This window comes from Borostomias antarcticus (assembly GCF_949987555.1).
Source record: "Borostomias antarcticus genome assembly, chromosome: 5".
NCBI lineage: Eukaryota > Metazoa > Chordata > Actinopteri > Stomiiformes > Stomiidae > Borostomias > Borostomias antarcticus.
Genome location: NC_140238.1, coordinates 29,042,523 through 29,052,522, shown reverse-complemented (window position 1 = coordinate 29,052,522; position 10,000 = coordinate 29,042,523).

Here is a 10,000-nt window from a genome sequence, read left to right as displayed (position 1 = left end):
TTCAACGTTCAGTACCCAAGCCTTCAACGTTCAGTACCCCAGCCTTCAACGTACAGTACCCCAGCCTTCAACCTTCAGTACCCCAGCCTCCAACGTTCAGTACCCCAGCCTTCAACGTTCAGTAACCCAGCCTCCCGCCATCCTCCTCCAGACTCCAGTCTGTTCTCCGGCCCCTGTGGTACATCTTCAGTCTGATTCAGTGATCGCGTCATTGTGAGTGCAACAATCACTCCGGCTGAGTCTCCCAGGATCTGAACGTCTTTTTCTCTGAACCGAAACGAGACCAAGACCCAGATGCAGGTTTATCTTCCTTCCTGTGCGTCAACCTGTCTCAGGTGTGATTAATTACTAACACTGCATGTGCTTCGTGTGCAGGTTGATTTGAGCCTGTCCTTTCATTGGTTGTCAGACCCTTTATAACCCTAATGTCTAATGAGAGAGGCAGGGAGGTGGTGGAGGAGGAGGTGTCAGAGAGAGACAGGGAGGTGGAGGAGGAAGTGTCAGAGAGAGAGAGAGAGAGAGGCAGAGAGGAGGAGGTATCGAAGAGAGACTGGGAGGAGGAGGTGGAGGTTTCAAAGAGAGACAGGGCGCAAGAGGAGTAGGTGTCAGAGAGAGACAGGGAGGAGGAGTACGTGTCCGAGAGAGACTGGGAGGAGGAGGAGGAGGAGGAGGTGTCAGAGAGAGACAGGGAGGAGGAGGTGTCAGAGAGAGACTGGGAGGAGGAGGAGGAGGTGTCAGAGAGAGACAGGGAGGAGGAGTAGGTGTCAGAGAGAGACAGAGAGGAGGAGGAGTAGGTGTCCGAGAGAGACAGGGAGGAGTAGGTGTCCGAGAGAGACAGGGAGGAGGAGGTGTCAGAGAGAGACTGGGAGGAGGAGGAGGTGTCAGAGAGACTGGGAGCCCCCTGGAGAAGGAGGTGTCAAAGAGACTCAGGGAGGAGGAGGCAGAGAGTGTATGGAGGACAGCTGTGTGACAGTGGTGTGTTCAGGATGGTTCTCCCTTCCAGGTGACCTATAGATACATAGATCCTTTAGATCCAGGGGATTACTGCAAAAGGCCATTCCCACATCCTGCTTCCTGGATGACAGCAGCCACCAATCAGGGTGAAGCCAGGTGTCAGCTCATAATTGAAATGTCACTCCTCTGAAGGTGAACCCTGTCCCAACTTAAAAGACGCAGTGGTTCTCACGGCAACAACAGACCCTAGAGCACACAGCTATGAGTCCTCTGACAGCATCTGAAAGGTAAGGATGTACGGAGTGATGTTACCTTGAGTCATCATTCTAAAGACTCCGACACACACATGGAACTCCGTCAGGAGAGATGAACCCGACGTCACTATGGTCAGACAGACTGACAGACAGATAGGCAGTTGGACGGATGGACAGATGGCCAGCCAGTAAGCCAGACAGTCAGACAGACAGATATTCAGACAGACAGACAGACAGACAGACGGTGAAGGGCGACAGATGATGTGATGATGAGTATGTTGTTGAGCAACCGTTCTCAGTACGAATACATGGGAGCTGGCTGAGGGGTTGGTGGTGTGGGTGGATGGGTGTGCGAGGGGAGGGAGGGGGGAGGGGGGGGTGCGGGGTGAGAGGTGAGTGGGCCACTGACGATAACTGACTCAGTGGAGATATATGACACTTTAATAGTCTTTCAACAGAGAGGAAAAGAGAGGAGAGGAGGAGAGAAAGGAGAGGATAGAGGGAAGGAGGGTGGGTGGAGAGGACTGACAGATAATTGTTTTTGTTTACTCTGGCCCTCACTGCACCATTAATAAGTTCTGCTCCATCGCCCCTGACTGTGAGTGTGTCGAAAATAACAGGGAATAACAGGAGAGGAGAAATGAACAGAGATATTTGGGAGAACTTTGCCTGTCCTCCACCCAAGGACATATTTTTGATTTAAGCTTTGGTAGCCTACAGCCTACTTCCAATTTCGCTAAAATAGGATTTCTTAAAATGTCTATTACCTTGTGCCTATTACATTATGATGCTTTTATTTTCCTACTGTTTCAAAAGCAAGACATTTAGGGCGCTATTTCGGATAGCTAGCCAAGTGGAGTAGGAGAGAATGTGCGTCGTTATCTAATAGGCTTTTCGCGACCAAGGACTGAATGATATTCATTGAACAATCAAATCATCGCTAACAAGGACACGGATAGATTTCCTCCCTGTCTTTCTGTGGCATTCGCTACCAGCAAACACTGAAAATACAGGTCCTCAATTTATTTATGTTAGGCTAGCTTATCCAACTGGACCACTCCAATGAATGTTGAATGTACTTTTATTCTTTAAGTTTTACAGAATACAGTGTCCACACATGCATGCGCCATCTGACAAGAAATAAGCCTACTGAAATAGCCTAACAAGCAGTGATCAACAACGGGCCTGGTGAGAATGATGTCACACACAAAATACAATAAGTGTAGGCTATTATACAGTACATACATACTGTACATACTAGTGTTGCACGTTATACCGAAATTCAGTACTTTTTCGATACTTTTTTGTTCAAAACGGTCCGGTATTACCATTTTACAAAGTTTGGTAGGCTACTTATTGTATATGGTAAAATGGTAAATGGACTGCACTTATATAGCGCACCTTAGCGGCACTCAAAGCGCTTTACAATGGCCTCTCATTCATCCATTCACACACCAATGGCGGTAGCTGCCATGCAAGGCGCTAACCTGCTCATTGGGAGCTATTTGGGGTTAGGTGTCTTGCTCAAGGACACTTCGACATGTGGACAGTCGGAGCTGGGATTCGAACCACTGACCATTTGATCATTGAACAACCCGCTCTACCAACTGAGCTACAGCCGCCCCAAGACGGCTGTTGTAGGTGAAATGTGTCTCCTGTGTAAGTGTTCGAGAGGATATGCATCTGATGGACCACACATTTGTTTAGTCTCCACCTTGCACTATTTTTTTCTTACCATTTAAAATTGGTAAAATCTGATTCCTCATTTGTCACATATAGGTCCTAATGTTACGGAAGCCCTAAGCGGCCATGCATTCATACATTTTTTTTAGTTTTCTCGTTATAACGAGTACATTTTCTTCGTTCTCTCGTGATAATGAGATAATTTAATTTTTTTCTCGAGATAACAGGATAATTTTCTTGAGATAACCAAACTTTGTTTTCTCGTGATAACGGGATAATTTTCTCGAGATAACAAAACACGGGCCTATAAATAACCTAATTGCAGGAAGCACGATTCAGTCCAGTGCAGCAATGTCGGGGAATATCAGTCGGTGTGACATTTCTATTCAATCAAGGCCTGACTCAGGCTGAAATAGTTGCCTTGCCGTTACAGCACTTTGGTGATCCTTGTGATTTGTAAAATGTGCTTTATAAATAAAGTGGATTGGATTGGATAATGTGCAGATTAGTGTGCGTAATCTAAGAAGGTTATTAGCAAGGCTTCAGCTTTATCGGCGGCCATCAATCAAACCAAGCCTGATATCGTCGTAAACTTGATGGGTCCTTGATGTCTGACCATTTTCATAATCCCAAAAGATATTATCTTTTGGGAATGTCCAAAAATACAACCATTTTGGCCTGCGGTGATAACTGAGATTAGAAAGATAATCAGAGTGGAACTTGAATACCAGACACAGTGCAAGGCAAGGAGAAGTATTTATTGAAATACTAGAAGTATTTATTTAAAATGCTCCTGAAGAGTAGTACTGTAGCAAAGCCATACCACATAAATGGCAGCAGATGGATCCTCCAACAAGGGAGCAATGGTTAGGGACCATATGTGAAATACATTGTATGGAAAGACTAACTTTTATTTTAAGACGGAAAATTGGAGAAATAATAGAAAGAGTATTGAAAAAAATGGATTGGGTATACACCACTGAGAAAAATCCGGAATTGTTGTATTTCAAGAAGTTAGTTGTAAAATGTATATTGATCTGACACTGTGACTGTAATTCCCATGACCTTTTGCATACAATCTGTTTTGTTTGTTCTTCAATTAAAAAAGAGTATTAAAAAAAGACCTGGCAGTACTCTGAGAGAGACAGCAAGCATCAGTCAATGTCAGCGGTGATCAGTCACCCTCCGGAGAGATGGAACAGCGAGGGGGAGGAGCCTCCCAGGATGGGGTGACGCTGCCCGGATTAGTCAGTCCTCCGGGCCTAATGGTAGACGCCTGGGGAGTGGGACACTGACCCCCCACAAGGTAAACACACTCTAAGCGTACACACACACACACACACACACATACACACATACACACACACACACACACACACACACACACACACACACACACACACACACACACACACACACACACGTACACATTACAGTCATTTAGCAGAGGCTTTTATCCAAAGCAGCTTATAATAATTGCATTTAATGCAGGAAGTCAGTGTACTACTACTTGCCAGAACTCACAAGTGTATCTCCTTTCTAAACAAGTGAGATTTAGCAGAATTTAGCGCTGAAGGCAAAATGCAAGAGTAGCAAACTAAAAACACAATAGGTGCTTTAGAGGGAGGATTCTGGTAATACTTCTTGAAGAGGTGAGGTTTGAGCCTACGGCACATATGGGCAGCGACTCTTCTGTCCTGACATCAGTGGGTAATTCATTCCACTTCTGCGGGGCCAGGGCAGAGAAGAGCCGTGACCGCATCGTGAGCCGCGACCGCAGGGGCCTCGGAGTGATGGGGCCACCAGTCGCCCCAAGGTAGCAGAGCATAGTGGTCGGGAGGGAGTGTAGGGCTTGACCATGGCCTGGGGTGAGAAGAGGGAGCCGTTCTTTGCATTGCCCTTAGGCTAGTACAGGGTTTTGAACTCGATGCGAGCTGCTACTGGGAGCCAGTGTAGAGAACGGAGAAGTTGTGTGGGAGAACTTGGGGTGGTTGAACACCAGGTGAGCGGCAGCTCCAGAGGTTTAACACACACACATACACACACAAGCACGTGTGGGGTGTGATTTGTGCCAATGTGATTCAACAAAACAGTGAAATAAATGCTACAAGTCAGTAGGCGACTGTAATTCCTTTTAATTTATTTAAGGAAATATGGTAAGTATGTATCTAAGCAATGACATTTAAGGGTTGTCCCCTCTGCCTCCTTCTATTTCCATTTCACCATGTGTGAAATTGCTTGTGACAGTTGTCACACTGGACCCAAGACACCAAGCTCTCTGAGTTCTGAGAGGGAGCTGAGAGACAGACGATGAGTTGGTGGTGGGAGCAGCCGTGGGGGACAGTCCTCTGGCTGGGGAGGGAGACACCTCAACACCAACAACACCAAAGATATGTGGCAGGCGATCCAGAACATCACAGCCTCCTAAAGCAGGAGTGCCCCCGTCATATGTGAGGACACGCTACCAGATGAGCTTTACACATCGTACGCTCGCTTTGATCTCCTCAACAAAGAGTCTGCCTCCCTTCCAGAGGACCGGCCACTATCAGTATCCACAGTGGATGTAAGAAAAACCCTGAGAGTGGATGGATGGATGAATGAATGAATGAATGAATGAATGAATGAATGAATGAATGAATGAATGAATGCAGTTTTTTATTTGCATGTCATGCCATCAGTGTGGCACATCCCATATTGGATTAGATGTCACATCAATAATTAAATTAGTAGTAGTAGTAGTAGTAGTATTTGTAGTAATAGTAGTCGCCTAACACAAATACACCATAAATACAACACAAGAGAAAGCAAAGCACAAACAAATCTGAAGTACCTTCTATATAACCACTCATAATATACGCCCATACATAGCCATACATATACATACTGCATATACATACAAACATACACATATGTAGGCATATTAGACCAAACCCTTTTACTTGTACACTTTTAAAAATAGCAAATGGAAAAGTTTTATATTTATATAGCCATTTCAGTTTTTCAGTCTTCCATCCACACAACTTCATTTCATTTGATATACCTTTTAAAAAGACTGTCAAATAGCATCATATAATGGACAATTCAATACAAAGTGCATTTAGTTTTCAACTTCCTTACGTTCACACAGCGTACATTGTTGATCTTCCTCAGCAGTGCCCACATGTGCCTGTCTCAATATGAAGCTCTGACCTGAGCCCAAAGAGACGGCTTTCTCCTAGGCAGGTTATACAACACATCATTATCTGGACCGTAGACATGCTTTATTTCACAGAAAGTGTGAAGTTTTGGTTTACGACACATGTTTAGTGCCCATCTGTTCTTTAATTGCTGAAAAGTAATTTATTTTACTACACAACACTAATCTCAAGTTTTTCTTTGCTATGAAAAAGGTCTTCAAACCCAGCTCTTAAAAGGATGTCATGCATGTCCCTAGCCCATGCTCTATTTATCATAATACCCCACTCAGACCTGTCTTACAATTCTGTTGTTATTCAGCCTCAGTATCCTATTCCACAGACATACCATACACCTACCATACACCTACTCCTCATACCTCAAACCTGTACCTCATACCTCAAACCTGTACCTCATACCTCAAACCTGAATGTGAGTTAAGCTGCTGGACCTGATAGCATCCCCAGGCGTGTACTAAGGACATGTGCCAACCAGCTAGTTGATGTCATCACCGACATCTTTAACACGTCACTGTCACATGCGACTGTTCCCATCTGCTACAACATGGTGACAGTCACCATTGTCCCTGTACCTAAACGGTCTGCAATATCTAGTCTAAACAACTATCCTGTGGTATGCCCCCCCATATTAAGTGCTTTGAGAAACTGGTTCTGTCATTTTATTTGATACTTAAAATGAACAATACTTGACATGGAAATGATTGTTGAATACTTTAGTGCCTCAAGTTGAATTACAAATGTTAATTATTCAGAGGTCTGATTCAGAGAACCTCAGGTGGATGATTCACATTCTCACCACTCACTCAGCAGCCTCACCCTGCATGTTAAATGCTGCACAGATTCTACGAATTTTGTCAATTTCACAAGTTCAAAGACCCCACCAACAACTGAATACATTTAAGGAGGTTTACATTAGTTTACTGGTCCTACAGTAAAAGCACGCCAGTGTCTGTGGCTGATTTATGCAAATGCGGGAATTCACACAGGCAGAAAGATGTCAGATCAGGTCACTCGGTAGTCTCGGCTAAAAATATAGAAGCAAATCCAAAGTTTTTTAATTACTTGAAAACTTTGGATTCACTTCTTTGAAAAAAAACAAATCTTTTGAACTCTTTAAACTTTTTCTTAACTCTTTTAAGGAATCTCTAGCATGTTTGCTGTGAAGGAATTGTTATAGGCCTGCCTGTTATGCATAATGTGTGAGTGTGTGCATGTCGGGCGAGTGTGTGTGTGGATTCAGGGCATATTGTTGCATGGTTGTGAAGGTCTAGTTGTGGTTGTGGCCATATTGCTAACAATATTAGCCTTGACATTCAAGTTCTTTAGTTATGATGTGTGTGCAAAGCGTGTATAGCCTCGGTAATTGTCTTAGTTTGCATCCATGAAATCTTGTATATTGCGTTTTGAGATTTAAGCGTAACAGACCGGGGAACCCCTGACTATGTGTATTGTGATATTTCACACACTGGAGGGCGGGGTCAGAGGGACAGGGTCAGGCAGGTCAGAAGGCACGGGCGGGGTCACAGGGACAGGGTCAGGCAGGTCAGCAGGGACGGGAGAAGAATTAGGATAAACTAGTTGTTTTATTAAAAAAACTAAAAACAACAACGCCATATTGAATTAAGTTATTAAAGTTATCAATCACATCAAAACAAACCCTTAACTTGCGTCTCTTTGAGCAACTTTGGAAAAATGGACAGCCGGTCCGCAAAGATATAGTCAATATGAAACCGGTCCTTGTGTAAAAAGGTTGGGGGTCTCTGGTCTAGGTAACTAATGTTTAACCAACCCAGGTTAGAAAGCAGAGCCCACAAAAAAAACATGACTTAGCAAAAATCAGCTATATCATAGCTGACAAGATAACTAGCCAGGTAGTTGAACTTACCTTCCGATGCAGGCAGACGAGCAGACGGATGGACGTTCTCCAGGCGCTTATCCACACATACAGTACATTATCCAGGCATGTATCCACACATATGTTATCCGTGAGCAACAATTGATTTTGAACACGTATGGGGTGTATGTTAGACAGACAGAGAGAGAGTTATCCTCTCTATTAATTCAGTTAATCCCCCCCCCCCCTCGACACACACACACACACACACACACACACACACACACACACACACACACACACACACACACACACACACACACACACACACACACACACACACAGAAGAACACACTTGCTTCTTGCTTCTTCAAGGCTCTATAATCTCTCCCATCTGTCTTACACAACATGCTCTTTCTCTCCCCCTGCTCCTCTGTCTCTCTGTGTGGCTGTCAGAGCAATGCCATTTGTTTACTCTTCTTGATGCACTTTTTAGAAGAATGAACATCTTTGTTTTCTTTTATCAGAGTGAGATGTTTCCTCAAGGCCTCATCTGAAGCAACGCACTGACAACCTCATCAGCATCCCCCTAGGTACCAACCTAGTTGCCTCACACTTCATGGCTGGTGTGTGTGTATGTGTGTGTGTGTGTGTGTGTGTGTGTGTGTCTCCCTGGGACTTGGCAAACTGCTTCTGATTAGAGCTAACTGGACTTTGTGTGCAGGCAGATTGCATCTCTGAGTTTTATCTCGTTTGTAAATCAAAATAAATATTATGCGGTATGGCAGCAGGCCTGTCCGTGCTCAGACTGCATGAGAGCGTTTATATCACTTTTTAAAGTGGTAACCACACACAAACACACACACACACACACACACACACACACACACACACACACACACACACACACACACACACACGCACACACACACACACAACCATCCCCCCACTGACAATGACTGGCATTTCTGAATGAGAAGCTGGCATTGAGCTATGTTGCGGAGCAGTTTGTTGCTCTTGTCACTATGTATTTGAGTGAGGGCTTGGCTCCACTGTGTCTGGTAGCGTCAGCGTCGACCATCAACTATCAAGGAAATTAATCCATTGTAATTAAAGCAATACATCGCGATATTTGGACCTTTACAAACATGTCTGGTGCTAATTCTACAATTAGATTTACTAAAAGTAAGCTGAATCGTCCGAACAGTCTACTCAGAAAGATAATACATTGACATTTATTACCTTTTAAAACCCCGGGACGCAGCATTCAGTCGAAGTGCACATGCGCAACGTTGTGCTTAAACAACACAGTAGTAGCTCACTATTCCGGCGTCTATGGATATCATGCGTTTTTTAGCTCAATGATATCATGGCGGAGGTAAGAAAACTGAAGCGAAACATCACGGAGGAAGCCAGAAAAAGAAAAAGACAATCTGATAACGTTACGACAGTACGACAGTGCACTTACTCGCAGAGCCTGTGGGGGCGCAGTTCTGAGAAAACCAGAGAAAACGCTATGTATTGCTTTAATGACAACGGCTACACTGTTGCATTGGATGCCTGCATCAGACGTTAGAGAATCGCTGAGGTTAATTTCTTGTTTTTTGATGGACACAGTGGAGCCATGAGGTAACTTGTCACTTACAGTAACTTACTCCATAAAGGCCTGATAAATTTACAGTAGGGCCCCCACAACAGATATATCACCTCACTAACACATTTTCAACCTTTTTCTAACTTGCTAAAAAGAGAGCTAAAAAGAGAACGGAAGGATCTTCTTCCATTCCGAGTCTGCCAGGTGGCTGGACTAACAGACCAAACATCGAGGTTAGGCTCCTTCGTAAGACGTTCAAGTGTACTGGGTTATTGTGCTAACGCAGCCCATCTGCATCCCAACGGTACATGGCAAATGTACTCTTGCGCTTAGGCTTTAATTAGATTATGCAATTATTCATGTGTTTATAGGAGATGCACTTGTGAGTTATGGGGAGTAGTAGTACATTGACTACCTATGTTAAAATGCAATTATTATAAGTCGCTTTGGATAAAAGTGCCTGCTACAGTAGATGACTGTAATGTAA